Source organism: Equus caballus, chromosome 9 (genome assembly GCF_041296265.1).
Source record: "Equus caballus isolate H_3958 breed thoroughbred chromosome 9, TB-T2T, whole genome shotgun sequence".
Classification (NCBI taxonomy): domain Eukaryota; kingdom Metazoa; phylum Chordata; class Mammalia; order Perissodactyla; family Equidae; genus Equus; species Equus caballus.
Genome location: NC_091692.1, coordinates 53,733,028 through 53,751,064, shown reverse-complemented (window position 1 = coordinate 53,751,064; position 18,037 = coordinate 53,733,028). Strand labels below are relative to the sequence as shown.

General features: G+C 40.4%; 1 long non-coding RNA gene across 2 annotated transcripts; it reads left to right on the top strand.

Annotated features, from left to right (window-relative positions):
- Positions 1-1,299: 1,299 nt before the first annotated feature.
- Positions 1,300-15,573, top strand: LOC111774975 (uncharacterized). Of its 2 annotated transcripts, none has more exons than XR_011421603.1 (3): positions 1,300-1,473; positions 2,120-3,693; positions 15,122-15,573. It is a non-coding gene; the product is annotated as an uncharacterized lncRNA (long non-coding RNA). The 2 variants fall into 2 exon arrangements; XR_002810372.2 differs by having other exon boundaries at positions 1,320-1,473; positions 3,582-3,693; positions 15,122-15,240.
- Positions 15,574-18,037: the final 2,464 nt, after the last annotated feature.

Below are 18,037 nucleotides of genomic sequence, written 5' to 3'. Positions count from 1 at the left end.
ATGCAAGCGGGCAAGAGAGGAAGCAAGGAGAGCCATAGAGAGGCTCCTGCGCTGTGAAAGGGCAGTGGTTTGTGTGGGGTGGTGACAGAAATGTTCGGGTGGGGAGGGAGCAGATTGTGCAAGCAGAATCGCCAGGGCTGAGCATGGGAGCTGTTCTCTGCTCATCCTTCTGTCCACCTGTGTGGAGCCTGCGGCTCTGAGAAGACAGTGTGAAAATCACTAATCTACATAGTGTAAAAACAAGTTTTGACTGACATTTTCAGACATGTGACAATTATTTGACTGAACCGACTAGATTACCTAGTGGTCGAATCTATAATTTTTCAAAAGCTAAGATTCTAGTTTATCATATTCAGAAGTTACAAGACAGTTTTTGATGATGGAAATATATTTATTGAGGTATATAAAACCTGTTTACCACACGTTTTATGTCAAGTGTTCTTTGGAGGAAATAATTTCTAAATCCTTGACTTTCAATCTGATGATTGAAATCTCAAGATTGAGGGGAAAGCATAAAGAAGGGAAAAGACCGCCAGAAGAAAGAGAGAGCAAAGATTTAATGGCACACACAAAAAAATCAAACCAGGTCATGTTGCCCCACTCGATCTCAATTTTTCAAAACTGGACCCCTTCTTTCAACGCACCATGTTTGGAAGGCAAAGACAATTGCTTGTGTGCTTTTCAGCCTTAGACAGGGTGTGTTTCTGTATTTCATTTTGCTGCAGTAGCACACACCCCGACAGAGCCCCGGCTTGATGATTGTAATTCTCCTTCTGTGGGACTTCCAGCAGGGCTGTCCTGTCACTTGCTGCTCAGGCAGAATGCGGCAGTACATCTGTGGCTGATTGGAGAATGGGCAATCATATTACCCCATCCTGTATAATTTGATATGTGGGGGTCACTGAGGACTCTGGCAATGTTTCTTTGTTTCTCTCTCTCTCTTTCTCTTTTTTTTAAAAGGATGAAAATTGCATTTCCTCTGTATCCACGCCTGTCTATTTTCACAATCATTTATCTTTTCTTAGGGAGAATTGTGTGGCATTTTACGTACTCTCAAGTCACACGTCATTTTAGGCTAAAGGTATTTATACTGTTTGTAACATGAATGACAAGAAGAAAATGAGACTATGTGGTAAGATTATGAAGCAGTGTTTTAATAGATTTTATTTCTACTTAATCAAAGAGGCTTATATCCCGTGGAAGGATAGAATTATTCTATCCTATTCTGTTCTATCCTGTGCTGTTCTGTTCTGTTCCATTCCATTCTGTTTCATTCGCTTCCGTTCCATTCTTCTGCTCACCGGATTCTTAAGTCTGGCAGCAGCCTGGAAGAGAAAGAGAGCTGCTGCTGCTGCAGCTTTGTTTGGTTGGCAATGTAGTTTTTGACCCACATGGTTAGTGAATGTTGGGAAAGCTGTGGATGCAGAGGTCAAGTCAGGAATCATGATGCTGTACACTTTGCTGGATCACCAGGTACCTCTGTTTATTGTCCCATGAGCATGCTAGTTTAAGCCTGTTCAGAATAATGGGAAATTGGATAGGAAGAAAGATCAGCAATTTGTGTGCACAGCTCTGGGCTCCTACCCAAAGAGAAAATGTAAGACAAGGCACACAGGTAGGGGCCATACATCCTGCCTGCAAGGCCAGATGGATGTTGGGTCTCTGGTTTCCTTCACTGGCAAGTTTACTGATGTTAAATTGGGCTTGGGGAAGATGAAAAGCTTGGAAAGGGTGGCAGACGGTTCAATTGGAGGTATTCCACCTACCCCAGGCACCCCAGGAGGTAGAGATAGGCTGATTCCAGAGAGAGGATATAACTAATCATTTCCCAATTATCTAGAATTTTCTGCATAAGGAAATCAATCTTTCTCTATGGTCTCTTATAACATTTACCCAATTTATTCTTTCAATACTTTTAGTGACGGTAGGGTGAATGCTTATCTAACTTTTCAAAAGACAAGAACAAATTTTAAGAAGGAAACATAGCCCATGTGGAAACTCTAATTTTCATTATTAGACATGGGTATAATTTACTCAAGTTGTTGACTACCAAGATGTAGGCCTGGGTGAAAACCCTCGCCTTGAATCACAACTCTGATTCTCGTTACTGTCTCTGTAGGCAGATACTTTCCATCTCTGCTCCTCAATTTCTTCATGTGTAAAATGTGGATAATCATGTCACCCTCTCAGTGTTGCTGTGAGGATTAAATGAGATAATGAGGATTAAATAATTGTGAAGCTCCTGCCAGCACCTTTTCCAGCCTCTATCAAAGTTAATCGAGTTACATCTACTTTGGAAAGCTCTCCCTGACTAATCAAGCCCACAGTGTGGTATATGTTTATCACACATTGCTACCTATTATTAGTTAAGTATATATTTTATGTTCTTAACTAGTCCAGGTAGTTTCTAAAGTCTTTGAGAGCATAGTACATAACTTATATTTTTTGGTGTAGGCTATTGAACCTAGTATGGTGAGTTGTACATGAACCACACTAAGCAGAGATTTGTTTATTGAAAACTGGAGAGACTTGTTGACTTTCTAAATTCAGTAGCTTCCCTGGTGGTATTCTCAGAGAACGCTATATAAATCACTGTGTAATGTCTACAGACATTTTCCAAAGTATTCAGCACTTCTCTTGGAACCTGGGACCAAAACATATACTTGGAGAATTTACCTACCTCAAGAGAAGGCAGCAGACAGCAGGAAGCTATGGAGAAGAATTTCCATGGAGGATTTTCCTTAAACAGACGACTGCCTTTGGCAGTCCAGGTTCCAACTGTAATATGAAATTGATTATAACAATGGGAAGATAATACTAATACTAGTGGTGATGATGATGGCTAGCACTTACAGTCTTTACTATGAGCCAGTACTGGGACAGATAATTTATAAGTATTTCTCATATAATCCCCACAACAATCCTTTGAACTAGGAATAATTACAATCCCTCTTTAGCAGATGAGGAAACTGATGCTCAGAAACATCAAGTTATTGTTAAGGTCACAAGTAACTTACTCAAGGTCACAGACTAACAGATCTCAGTATGTATGAAATATGAAGGATGACGCCAATACCTAACTTTGGATTTTTCCTCTATTATAACCAGCATACTGGAATGTGTGATCATGCATGCATACATACACACACACACACGTATATATTATATACAGGTACTATATGATAAACTAGAGGGAAAGAAACTGCTAATTAATTTTGATTGATATATTTAGTTCCACCCATAGAATGAATAACTTATAACTCAACAGAGTTAATTTTTTCTATTATTTGGGTTCAACTTTTCTTTTTTCTGATGCATTTTTGTTCTGGGAAATAACTTTATTCAAGCAAGTTTCTCCATCCGTCCCTCCTTCTATCCTTCCCTTCTTCTTTCCTTCCTTCCTTCCTTCTTTCCTACCTTCCTTTCAATAAATAGCCAAAGCAGGCAGCCACAAAGACATTCTTATCTAATTGGTGTAAAGACCAGATTAGCGATTATGTGGCTATAGCAAACTAATCAAATTCTATGAGAAAGTTGTGAAAAATGTTCACTTTAACACTATTCTGTCTTTTAAAACATAGAGTACCATATCTGAAGATTTATCTTATACAAATACAGTGGAAACAATGTGTAAGGGACTAAAGCATATTTGAGTGAGATCTAAGAAAATCCCAAGAAGAAGATATCTAACCAGTAAGTATTTTAATAGATGGATAGTCTTGCTGAAATCAGAAAGTGGTTTGTAGAAAGAAGTAGAATAGCTATAATTAGTGCTGGATGCAAATGGTTAAAGCAAAGAAGTCTTATTTTATCCAGTATTGAAAGCCATCCTTGCTGTGCAAACATCATCACTTTTGCTGAAATAAACTGTACAGTGTCAGTCTCAGGTTGGTGATTGGAGAATCTAATTCTTGGGGCTTTTCTCAACCAAAGAGTACCAAAGCTCTTCAGATAGTGTGAATGTTCAAGGTTGCCCATGGCCGTATAGACTTACAGTGACACATTGCTGGGCTCTGTTAGGTAATAGAACTGGTTACTGGCTTTTGGAGGGGCTTCAGTTTAGATCTGAAATTTCCAAGCCAAGAGTGGGAAATTTTTCCCACTGTTCATTATAAATAAACAAGTCTTCAAGGAAGCTATCTCTTTTGTCAGAATGTCTGGGGCAGGGGGCCCATCAGTGAAGGCACCATTTCTTGGCAATAAAAGTCATCTAACAATAGGGTGCTACTTTACAGTATTTTAAAAACAATTAGATGAAATTACCTTATGATTTATACTTGGAAGTAACAAATTAAATATTTTGGGGGCATATATTACAATCAGTCACTTTACAAATTCTAATAAGGGTGTGAAAAAAGATTTGTGCAATGTTCCAGCCTGTGGCTTCTGCAGGAGTCTGATAGATGGCCATGTATCTGAAGGAGACATTTTCTGATGCCAACCTTGAAGGCAAAAACAGACTGAAGGTGGTGGTGGGATGGAAAAGAGATGCCAGGGAAGATAGGACCCAAGGCTTGGAAGGGGTGAGAGAGCTCAGAGCCATCCTAGACAAGTTTCTAGATTGTTGTGATTAATATGCTTTTCACTCTTTTACAGAAACACCTCCAAGATCCTTAAGGGAATTTATGTGTATCACATAGGTTTAAAAAAAAATATGTATATATATATGCCTAGGGGCTGGCCCCATGGCCAAGTGGTTAAGCTCACATGCTCCACTTTGGTTGCCCAGGGTTTCGCTGGTTTGGATCCTGGGCATGGCTTCCCACATAGCATAGCCAGAAGGACCTACAACTAGACTATACGACTATGTACTAGGAGGCTTTGGGGAGAAGAAGAAGAAAAAAAAAAAAGATTGGCAACAGATGTTAGCTCAGGTGCCAATCTTTTAAAAAAAATGAGTAGTTTAAAAAAATATGCCTAATAAATTGTCTTCCAACTCATGATATCCTAGATGGATCAATTCCACAAGACCTTTCAAGTGATCAGTATAACCTTATTGAAATAGCTGGACTCACAGAGAATTTTTATTTTGAGAGCTAATGAATATTTTTATGGATGTGTGTGATTAATTTCATTTCTTTCAGAATTTCTGACAGTGTGTACATGTGTGTTTTCACTTAGGGAAATGGCCAAGACCTTATTGAAAAACCGAGAAAGTACAAGATGGCATGGGTTTTAGCTTAACTCTGACTCATACATTCTTGTGACCATGGGCAAGTCACTTCATTTCTCTGGTTCTCTATTGCTTCATTTGTAAAATGAGAGAACTGATATATGCCCTTGGGTTTGTATGGATACTTAGGAAATCTATGATGCTGCTGTGTGTAAATATGCTTTTAATATTCATAGACTGTTGCTTATCTTTTTCACTCTTCGCTACGAGGTGGACATTTGCTTGGAGGAATGGAATAGGAATGTGGAGCAGGGAAGGGGGGAAAGACAATACAGGAGAGACTGTATTATTGTATTGATGGACTGATGAGAGTAGTGCACCATGACCTGAGGAGTGTTGTTAACTTAACTCTCTGTGCCCATGGCCCAAAAAATTAAAGCAAAACAGAGAGCTGGACTGAGCTAGCATCCCAAACTGCTTAATATCATCAACTAACATATATTTCAAAAACAATGTTTGGGAATTGACAAACCATATTTAGTAACGATGCTAAAAAGTCCAGTATGAGGTATTACCTTCATTTTATAAATAAAATGACATTCAAATGTGCAAATATAGGGAGTGTATATTATCAGAAAAAAACCCAGTTCTTCAAATTCAACAAATTTATTTTTTGGAAAACTCATCCATTGTCCTTATCATTCTCATTTTTCCATGAACTGGTAAAAAGTCATATTGTAGGGTCACAGGTCCTAGGACTGGCATTTAAAGAGTCCTTTTCATTAAAGGTCCTTTTCAGCATTTACTCTAGGACTCTTGTTTGTATTTTCTCGGGGGGTCCTATCAGATGAGTGCTCTCCTAGGCTTGCTTAAAATCCTAAAAGTCTGATGTTTAGTGGAGCTGGTAGTGCAGGGACTGTTTGTTGCCTTCTTGGGATACAAGCCGAGATGCATTCTGTGTGCAGAGAGAAGGCATATGCGAGTGCGTGTGCCTTTGGAAACAGTGAGGAGCAGTGGGATGGAACCTTTGTAACCCTGCTGGGATTAGCATCCTGAGATGGAGTTTTACAATTAGAATGGTATGAATAACATAAATAAACTGATAGTGATTTACTTAGATTTTTATTTCATTTCCTGGAGTTTTATGACTTGAGTTTTGTGAAAATCTCCATTATCAGTTGGCAGGTATTCCACCCACCTAAAATTGTTTGTTGATTGTCTGAGAAATAATTTTTCCCTAAGAAAGTCCAGCATTGACATAGCACCGATTTAATTGTTACATAATTCTGCTTATTTTTCATAGACTTTTGGCTATGTGTAGCCTCTTGGTGTTCTGAGGGTGCTCCCTAGCACTGTAGTAGTACTGTCTCAGTGAGTCAGTCTATGCCTGAATAGGAAAGCCTGCTTTCAGAGGACTCAGTTTCCCCCTTTGTCTTTAGGAAGATGATAACCAGGCATCTCCTGGAGGCAGAGATATGAGCATCCTTCTGCCTTATCATGATTCCCTAATGTCACTGGAGTCACTACCAATGTATACTTAGGATATGAGCTCCCCACAACCTGAAGTCATGATTTCTTGTTGCAAAGTTGCAGTGTGTATAGTGGTATAATAATCAGCACCCCTTAAGAGGAAACTAGAGAGCAACTTGGAGTACTTCTGTTAGCACACGTGAATCCACTAAGCTTTGGCCTTTTTCTGGTTAGTCCATTTTGGCAGGCAAGAGGCCAAAGTTAGTCTTGGCCCAAGGCACTCTGCAGTGGGAAGAGGGTGAGTAAGGGACATGTCTCCCCTTGTTTAAAGTCACACAGGGACCTTAAAAGACATCCCTCTGATGTTTATACCAGGTTACTCTTTTCCTCAAAGAGAGATGTTAAGTTCAGTAAGTGGAAATTTCATTCTATTCATCTCCAGCTGAATGTTAGACATAATTGAGCTTACTTTTTTTTAAAGTTCTGGCCTGGTAATGAAGTAAATTTGAAAAATAGCCTCTTGGTTTTGCGAAGACAGGGCCCTTTAAAGATGAGAAAACAAGGGAAGGGGGCATGTGATAGATTGAGAAGGTAGCAGCCTAGAAAGTGATGTGTGAGTCAGTTTATTCAGTCAGGACTTCTAACATCTGTTCTCTTGTCATGCTTTCTCCTTCAGATAAGCACAGAGGCTCAGTTTCACCTGAAAGCAGAACTCTGTCCATTAAAAGTCTTCATCTTGCTATTCTCTAGGTCTTAGTCAATGAAATCATATAATTTAAGCCATCCACAGTAAAAACTTTCACCCATTGAAAAAAATTTATCTATGCTCTTGACTTTTCACATTCAGTCAATTACTAAATGAAGGAGATTTCCCCCTCAATATTTCTATTCTCATCATAATTGCTTAATATAGGTCCCTATAACTTCCTGCCTGGACTCCAACATGGTCCTCCTGGGTTGCTTCCTGGAACTCAGTCTCTTAGCTCTTCCAATCCATCCTGTGTACTTGTTTTTAGACTTATCTTTCCTCAATCCCAACTCATATCATCTTCCCTGTCTTACCCAGCATCCAATATACCAAGTCTCAACTCTACTACTTGAGTTTCTCTAGATTCATCTATTCCACATCCATTTATTGAGCATCAACAATGCATCAGGTGTGGTGATAGGACCTAGATATAAGAAAAAGATACAAGCCCCACTTTTGATGAGCACTGATTTTTTTTGAAGAGAGAGATATCTAGTGTAGGAAGAAGTTCTGGAGTGAGGGAAGGCTTTGCAGAGAAGGTGACCTTGAAACCCTGTCTTGAAGGAGTGGAATTCATCAAACAAAAGGGATTTCCATGGAGAAGGAAATGTGTGAAGAGAAATGAAAGGACACCAATTTGAGAAATGGTATGAATTCGGAAGTTAGCTCAGGATGACTTGAGGGTGGGTGTTGGTAAGAGTGGCTGTAAGTGAGACTTCATGAGTAGGAAAGAGGCAGTGGCTGGAGGCAGGCACCTGCACTGTGGTTCCCAAACTCCCCAGCAGAGAGCCTCACCTCTGACCAGCCCTGCCTTCTGCCATCTTGCTCCTTTTCTCACCTGGACCCTCACTCACATGTTCTCCTCACTTGGAACATGCCATTTTCCCAGATCTTCCTATCTTGTAAGGTGCAATTCTTGTGCCACTTGTTCCAAGGAGATTTCTGAGACTTCTTGGGCCCTCTTTACAGTGCTCTCTGTTTCTAAACTTCTTTTGTGGTTAAATACATGTAATATAAAATTTACCATTGTAAGCATTTTTAAGTACATTCACATTGTTGTGGTGCAACCATCACCACCATTCATCTCCAGAACTTTCTCATCTTCCCCAAACTGAAACTCTGTACTCCTTAAACACTAACTCCTCATCCCCTCATCTCTCCAGTTTCTAGAAGCTACCATTCTACTTTTTCTCTCTGTAAGTTTGACTACTCTAGGAATCTCATATAAGTGGAATCATACAATATTTACCCTTTTGTGACTGGCTTCTTTCACTTAGCATAGTATCTTCAAGTTTCATCCATGATGTAGCATGTGTCAGAATTTTCTTCCTTTTTAAGCCTGAATAATATTCCATTGTATGTTCATCCATAAATCCATCAATTGTCACAGGTTGCTTCCACATTTTGGCTGTCATGAATAATTCTGCTATGAATGTGGATATACAAACATCTGTTTGAATCCCTGTGTATACTTCTTTGAGGGAGTTTCTCTACTTTTAAAAGATTATTTTAGCCTATATTACAAAATTTGGCATGAAATCATTTATTGTCTCATTTATTGCTGATATTATTTTATAATGCTTTTGAACACCTACTAAGTGGTATGGAATAGATGCCTCATATATGGCAACAAACATAGCCACTAAATTTATTGAGCACTTACTTTTGTAGGGGAGGAAGACAATACTTCTACCCTCTAGGTCCTTCTGGCTGGCCTAGGATTTAAATTGAAATGAGACAGAATAACAGGAGAAAATCAAACAAAGCTTTATAACATGTATATGTGGCAGAAACCCAGAAAAACTGAATAACTGGCCAGAATCACCAAAGCCACCACCTTAAATATCATCTTCAGCTAAAGACAAGGGAGGATGTTGGGGGTAGTGGTTTGAGACTTCAAAGGGGAGGAAGGCAATTCACATGGAAATGGAAAAGTAAATGTTTGGTAGACAGAACTTTGATAAGAATGGGTTTAGCAAGGACCCTCATAGTCTACAGATACCCAGTTATCTATGGTGATGGCCTGTCCTGGGGTCAGGCCTGCTATCTTAAATCCTTTTAGGCAGTTAGGAGGGAGGTTGAAGTTTATTTCAGAGTCTTTTGTCCTTAACCAAAGAGACACATTTTGGGGTGGCCAATTCTGATCCCTCACACTTTGTACCAGGCAAGGCACTCTTCTGCATGCTTGACATGTAGTGACATATTTAATCCCCAGAATAACCTCACGAAAAGAACTCTTATTATCCCTATTTGGCAGATTGAGGCAATCAAGGCACTGAGCAGATACGTAACTTACCCGAGGGCATATTACAAGTAAGAGGTCTATATTGTTAACTCTCACAGCAACTCAGAAAGGCAGATATCATCATCTTCATTTATTCAGATGAGAAAATTATCATTCCAAGAAATTAAGTGGCACCTAATACCACACAGTTAAGTAGCAGCAGAATTCATATACAACCTGGTTTACCTGACTCCCATTCTCATGCTCTTTCTATTGCAGTGTGTTTTATCTTATTTTATTCTATTCTATTATTTTATTTTTTAACCAGATTGCACATTCTTGAGAGAAGAAAACACCCTTCTGATTACTGCACATTTCCAAGTACATAGTGATGACCAAATATTTGATTTCTCATTGTTCAGTCAATAAGTCAATGAATGTATACAGTTCAAGGAAAGAACACAAAGTTTTGAGTGGAGACTTGAGGAGGTTAAGGACAGGGGAATGGGAAGAAATTATTTAGAACAATACTTTAAAAAAGAAATTAATGCTCAATAATCATTGTTTTTCATAACCTGTAAGTATGTCATAACACATGGAATGCAATGTTACATATGTTGCCATCTCATGGAAAAAAAGACCCATTGATTATTCACAAGAGTTACACTGGTCTCGTGAATTATTAAAATTTGCTAATGAGATGAGAAGCAGCCCCAAAGTCCCATCAGACTGCTGTTTCTGCTCCTGCCATGGAGGGGCCTTGTCTGTGAAAAGCAGGGTGTCAGGCTGGGAGGGGACGGCTGACAGGGAGAGTCAGCATGAGGATGGATGGCCCCAGTGGGAGGAGGGCATGCGTGAATTGAGAAGTAGAATCCATCCATTATATAAAAATAAACAATAAGCAACTTTTGAATCGCGGTGCTGCATTTCCTTCTGGGATTAAAATGACTACACAAACCACTTGAGCTTCATTTTTACGGTTTATGAAGCTCAAGGGAATTATACGCTTGTAATTTATAGTTGCTGGTTCCACATAGTGTTTACGGCTCCGTATGCTATGTATGATGATATCGTGTGCATGCCTGTACACAGAGTTTAATTAATGACCTAGAGATTACCTTGGCCTGACTTATTGATGTATGTATGTTGGAAAACATGTACTTCCATACTGAAAAATAAGAGTGGTTCAGGGCCAAGAGCAGTAGCCTTGGACTTTGGAGTGAAATTTCACACCACTTCATGGTTACACTAGTTGCAGATCCAGTCTTTGGAATTCTGCATGTATTGTACCCCTTTCCAGCTCATCCTCTAAGCTTTTGCAATAAGTGAAGCAATTAAAAGTTAAATTAAATTCTGAGTCCCTTTGAATCAATTTCTTTCCTATATTCTTTTTTTGGAGAGTACAATGGATATAAAAGTTACAGTTGATTTTTTGTTTATACTTTCTTTGAGAAGCAAAGTCTTTGAGTCTTCTCCGTTTCCTGCAGTTTGGGGTGAGTCCTATATGGACCTGTGCAAGGATGTCTTTTGGGGCCCCACATGCAAAGAGCAGGGGGAAGGTCAGGATGCAGTTTGCAATTTTATTAACTTTTTTCTTTAGAGTAGCTCTTGCTAAACCTAGATTTAAGAGTGTTAAAGTGACTTAATTAGATTGAATTCAGTGGTTTTCAAACCTTTAAAAATCCATAGATCCCTTCTGTAACAAAAAGCATGTGTAGAAGCCAACAGACAAAACAGGTAAATGAGGAGCTGCCTGAATCGCTTTGTCTAGTTGAGAGGCAGTGTGGCGCAGTTGTTAAAAGTAAGAACTGTGGCTCTAGAATGCGTGGGTCCAGGTCCCACGTTTTCCCACTTTCTTAGACGGCCGAGTTACTTAGTCTCTTTGTGCCTTAAGTTTCTGCATCTATAAAATGGGGATGATAAGAATAAAACCTCGTTCAAGTTGTTGTTTTCAGGATTAAAGAAATAAGTTTATGTAAGTTAAGTGCTTGGAGCAGTGCCTCGCATGTGGTACTGTCTGTCAGCTACTGCTATCATTATTTAACCTATTCAAGGCTCAGAGTAGCAGCTTGAAAACCTCTGAGTTATTCAAATATATATTGAATACCTACCATGTTCCAGGCACAGGTCTGAGTGCTGTGGAGATCGTGGTAAACAAAACACAGTCTGCTTTTCTGGCTCTTACCCTGGTCTCTAGCACAGGGGTTGGTGAACTTTTTCTGTAAAGGCCCAGATAGGAAACATTAAAGGCTCTACAGACCATACTGTCTCTGTCATCACTGCTCAGCTCTTCTATTGTGGCACTTAGCCACAAGCAGCCATAGACAATATGTAAATGAATGGACATGGTTGTGTTCTAATAAAACTTTATTTACAAAAACAGGAAGTGGACTGGATTTGGCCTGAGGGCAGAAGTTTGCCTCTCTGTGGTCTATCTCAACCTCTTCTCTTATAAACAAGATGTTTGAGGGCCAGGTCACATAATAGTGGCATAATCAAAACTAGAATCCTATTTCAGACATCCTATGCAGTATTCTTTCCATTCCACCATGCTCTGACACATTGGCTTTGTGAGGGCCCAGCCTTCTCCCCTCCTACCTTCTAGCAAACTGCACAGTGAGCTGGGTGAAAGCGGGGCTGACCAGGAGTCTTACCAGTAGATCCTGCGATTTGCTTGCTTTTGTATCTGTCTTTAGAATGGTATATTTGCTCATTCAATAAATATTTATCAGGTGCTATAATGTACTAGACACAGTAGCCAGTGGTTAGCAGGGCAGACAAAGGTCCTACTCTCTTGGAGCTTATATTCTAGAGGGAACGAGAAAGGCAGTAAATGATACACAAAGTAACTATATTATCAGCCGATCAGGAGGATTGGGAACAGATTGTAGGTTTCCCTAGGGTGGTCAGAGTAGACCTCACTGAGAAGGTGAAATTTGAGCAAAGCCTTGAAGGAGAAGAGGACCTCAGCAGAATGAAACTGGGGCAAGAGCCTGTCTAGCAAAGAGAACTACTGGAGCAAAGACCACGGACCATGTCAAGAGGGTTGGAAGAATGGCAAGTGAGCCAGAGTGGCTGGAGAGGAGTGTGCAAGGGGGTGTAACAGAAGACAAGGTGGGGGTGGGGAGGGATCATGCACAATTCTGTAAGCTTGAGTGCAGTGGGAGCCATTGCAGCGTTCTAAACAGAGGAATGCCATGCTCCGAAAGAACAGTCTCCCCCTGGCTGCTCTTGAGAATGGAGTATAGAAGCAGAGGCCATTGCTTCAATGTGGACTTTCCAGAGGAGAGGTGATGTTTACTCAGGCCACGGTAATAGCGGAGGATGGAGGGAATGTGAGGAGGTCAGATCCTGGATCTATATTTGGAAGGAAAGACAAGGGTGGAGTATGAAGAGCAAGAGAAATTAAGGATGACCTTCTGCTTATTGTATTCATAGGATTCCCGGGCTGATCACACAGTCCAATAATCTTCTTTTATGGGTGGGAGAACTGAGGCACAGAGAGGAGTGACTTGTCCTGGGTCCCAGCAGCAAGCCCGTGGCTGCCTGGGTCTAGTGGGCACAGATCTACCTCCCCATTCTATTCACTATGGCTTGTCTCCTTGGGTTAATCTTCCTCCTTCCCTGATGCCACAGAGCTACATGCCCCTCCTGAATCTCTTCCATGTCATTCTCTCTTTACTTACCCTGTCACAAAACTATCCTTTCATTACTGGTTCCCCGCCTCTAGCTAGCTTTTTTAGGGCTCCTAACATAGTGTTTGATACACAGTAGGTGCTTAATTCATGTTTGTTGAATGAAGAAATAAACAGGTGTTTCACAGTCATTTTTTTTTTTAAGATTGGCACCTCAGCTAGCAACGTTGCCAATCTCTTTTTTTTTTTACTTTTTCTCCCCAAATTCCCAAGTATATAGTTGTATATTTTATTTAGTTGTGAGTCCTTCTAGTTGTGGCATATGGAATGCTGCCTCAACATAGCCTGATGAGCAGTGCCATGTCTGCACCCAGGATCTGAACCGGTGAAACCCTGGGCCGCCAAGCGGAGGGCACGAACTTAACCACTCAGCCAGGGGGCTAGCCCCTCACATAGTCTTTCTTTTCCTAATTTACAGCCATCCAAAAATCTCATTGTTGCTCTTTTATAGTTTTCCTTCTTTCACTGACTTCAGTGTTTGCTTTCTTTTTTTTCCTCATAGAATCTTTACTTAGATTTGCTTCATATTTTCTATTTTAAGACTTTCCATAGAGCCTGTCACATTGAAGGGAAAGTCTTTTGATTTTCATTTTAAATTACATCCATTAAACAGTAATACATCAGGTAGTAAGGTATTTGATATTTTAAATCTCTTTTTACTTTCTTTTGGCTCCTCAACAGGTCTCTTGGGGGGCATACAAGTTCAAAGCATCTTGAAATTCTGCCAGAAATGGGGCCCAGTTGCAGCAGTGTGTATAGTACTTGGATGTGTGAAGTGCAGCTGGAGAAGGAGTAGTTTACCCACGCCCGGAGTGTAATACGTCTGTCCGAACTCGAGCCCCTCTTTTGCCATTACTCTTAGTTGAGCATGTGCTATAAAAGCTACCATGCGTCAACAATCTAGGCAACTTTGCCCTGACTTAATCTTCTCAGGATGAAGGTGCACCTGCCGGAAGCATCGTCCAGAACTGCTAGTCACTGAAACTGCAAATTCACAGAACCCTTTGCTTTGAGCTAGATTATTGCTCTAAGTCCTGCAAGCTACATAAAGACAAATCAGCTTAGCATACATAATCGGTAAAATACCTCTTACTTACTATAAAATGAAAGATGTATTTTTCCTTTTTTATTCTCTTGCATATTATTTTTTGAGGAAAATGTGAGTCTTATTATCTTTAGAAGGGCTGTGAGCTGCAATAGATTATTGGTTGACATATTTTTGGCATTATGAGCCATTGATCATGGTCTCATTCTCTTGAATTCAATGATAAAATAATAGATAATATTTATAGCCTGACATTGTACTGAGTATTCTACATGCGTTATTTAATTCTCACAATCCTGAGGTAGGTGCTATTATTATTCTTCCCATTTTACAGATGGTGAATGAAGTTAAGTAACTGGCCCCATGACAATATCTATAGAGCTCACGGCATACTTGTTATCACCAAATAGTTTTGGCATATCTGCAGGTTCTATGGTATGGTGCTAGCTTAAGTTCAGTTTTTCCTCATGTATAGTTAAAATTATGATCTTTTAGGGGTACAGACTAAATCTCAGTAAGTCTTAAGGTTAATTTGTGTTTCACTTGGTATATGATATTTTATAAAAATTCCCAACATTTATATACCACTGTAGCTTTTACAAAATGCTCTTACAAATAATATGTCCTTTCATTTTAGTGTTCTGTGGGCACTCAACCTATTTGCCTAGTATCAGAGTTGTACTGATTATCTTAAATGCAGAGGAAAGATTCCCTGTCCCTCCTTTCCCCTTTTCATTCCCCACAACTCCCACCTCTCCCCACTTCTATTACTTTACAGTACTCAAAATAATCTCATATCTGTTTCCTCATTTAATCCTCAAACCAGTCATCTGAGGTAGATGCTATTCTTCCCATTATGCTGTTGAAGAAATGGAGACTTAAGAGAAGTGATTTACTGTTGGAAAGACAAGGCAGAAGGTACGTCAGAGAGGTTTGAAGTATGGGAAGGACTCAGCCCACAACTGATGGCTCCGAAGATGAAGGGGCCACAAGCCAGGGAAAATGGGCAGCCTCTGGGAGTTGAGACCAAACCATGGCCAACAGCTGATAAGGTAACACAGACTTTAGTCCTACAGCCTCATGGACCAGAATTCTGTCGACAACCCGACTAACCTGGAAACTATTCCCCCCAGCACCTCCAGAAAGGACACAGCCCTGCAGGCACTTTGATTTCTGCCTGTGAGACATTTAGCAGGGAACCAGCTGAGCCATGCTGTGCCCAGATTCCTGACTCATGGAAATCATGAGATAATAAATTTGTTGTTTTAAGCTGCTAAATTTGTAGTAATCTGTTGCAGTGGCAATAGAATGCAAATACAGTCACAAAAGCTGTTTAGCAGCGACTCAGGTGATCCCAAGTTCCATACTGTTTCCGTGGCTGCCCAGGACAGCACCCTGGACTGTGCTCTCTAAGGGCAAGAGGGCCATCTGCCCCAGATGTACACAGGATGATCAATTAGGTACGGGAAAAAAAAGTCTCAACTCTTAAACTTATAGTTTTTTGTAGGTTTTATAATATAATTAATGTATTAGTATAGGAGAATATTTATAATTTGCATATTCACATATTTATAATATTCTTCACAATTGCATATTGCCTGCTCAATTGAGTCTTACTGATAGGGTTGCATGATTAAAAATGCATGTTGAACAGTGACCTAGTGGAGCAAGAACAGAATGTAGAGGCATGCTCTAGTGGAAAGCTCACTGTATTTGGAGTGGGAGCCATTGATTTTATTTCTACCTATGATGGCAATTAGCCCAGTGACTTTGGCCAAGCCACTCCATGTCTCTGGCTTACATGTCCTCATGGTACCTTAAGTAGGCATCCTGGATGCTCCCTGAACTTTACTTGAGAATATAGAGATGCCACGTTGACGTCCAATCAGTAACTACCATCTCTGAACCGTGCCTTTTTTCTGATTGAGGGAAAAAAAGAAAAACAGACAAAAAACAGGTTTTGCTGAGTTGGCTGGTTGTTTGGACCAAATGATTGTGTGTTTGACTGAACTGATTTAATACAATAAGCTACTTCTGGGCAGGTATTTTTCTTATTCATTTTTCTTTTTAATCTGCCAAACTTCTATCCTGGTACTTTGCACCAGATTAATAGTAAGATTTTGTGCAATGAATGGATGGACTTAAACTGGTAAAAAAAAAAGTATTAAGCTTAAGAAGAAGTATTAACAACATAAATTATAGTGATCTCTCTTATTCATTACCAGGGCCCAGGTTGCCTGACTGCTTCTGTTAGACTACAGAATCTCGGGGGACTAGCAGTAAAATTGATGTCTCTAGGGATGTTCTAACAGAACTGTTGGAATGATAGAGCTACATGGATATAGTACCTATCATGCATCAGATATTACTCTAAGTACTTTCTATGTATTAACTCATTTAATGCTCATAATAACTGTTTGGTAGTAATATTACTTTCTTACTACAAGTGAGTAAAGCAAGACACAGAGAGGTTAAATAACCTGCTCCAGGTCACACAGCTAGCAATTGGTGGGGCAGATCCAAACCCAGCAGTCTGGCTTCAGAGTCTGTGCCTCTCACCCCTGTCCTCTGCTGCTTCTCCAGGGTGGGAAGTAGTGCGGTAGGCTTTGGAGGGCTCTTTTCTTGAACCCTTCAAGCATAAGCATTTCTTAAACTTCTAACCCACTAGGAATAATGCGGACCAGCTTCCTGTCCACAGGGACTCAGAGCATGAGCCCAGCACGGGAAAGCCCAGATTGAGATGTCCGGTGTTGCCATGGGGAGGAGTAGGCGGGGAGACCGTGGAACAGAGAGCTCTCTGGTCTGAGCAAAATTAATTAAGCTTTCTGAGCCACAGTTTCCTTGTATATCAACATGGAGCTGACAATACCTACTGGATGAAGCTGTTGTGAGATTAAATGAAATAATGGGTGTAAAGCATAGCGTTTCAGGCATGGAACACAGCAGGTGTTTAATAAATCTTTCTTGAACTGTGCTGCACCCATGGTCTGAGTGACACTGGAGCCCAGAAGATGTTAACACACAGGAGAGAAATGTCCTACTGCCCACAGTATAGCTTTGCCTACACAGAGCGCAAATGCACCATGTCCTAAACCTATCCCATGATCTTCTTTCCTGCTGTCCTGATCTTCCTGTCATCCTGGGTTATGAACCTCTCTTCATGACTCGCCTGTTCCTCCAGTATCGTAGGTTGGAAACCTCACAGGCATATCCAAACAATTGCAGGGCTTTGTTGAGTCTGCCTCTATAATGTCAGTACGATTCATCTTCCTCTCTGTTGCCTTATGATTAAGGATTTAGGTCAGGTCCTCATTAGCAGGCTTGGATTATAGGCACAGCCTCTTAACCTATCTCCCTATCTTCAAACCTCCATGTAGCTGCTATTTATCTGTCTAAAACACAAGCCAACATATTGCTTCCCTATGAAAAGCTTTTTCTACCTTTGCACTTTAGTGAGGCCGTGTGTAATCTGGCTCTTTTCATTGTCACATCCTGCCCAGGAGCAAGACATGGACCTGGCTGCAGCAACCTTGTGCTGTCTCTGGGTCCATCAGTGTGACGGTAGTGGCTAGATGGTGTGCACAGCAGCTGGGTAAAGTAGCCGCCAGCACTGAGGGTGCTCAGAGTGACTAGTCAGAGACCAAAAACGACTAGCTGCAGTCCTTGCCAGGACCATTAATTTCTCCTTCCTTTCCACTTTTTAAACATTTTATTGTCACCAACTCTTCCACCAAAGTATATA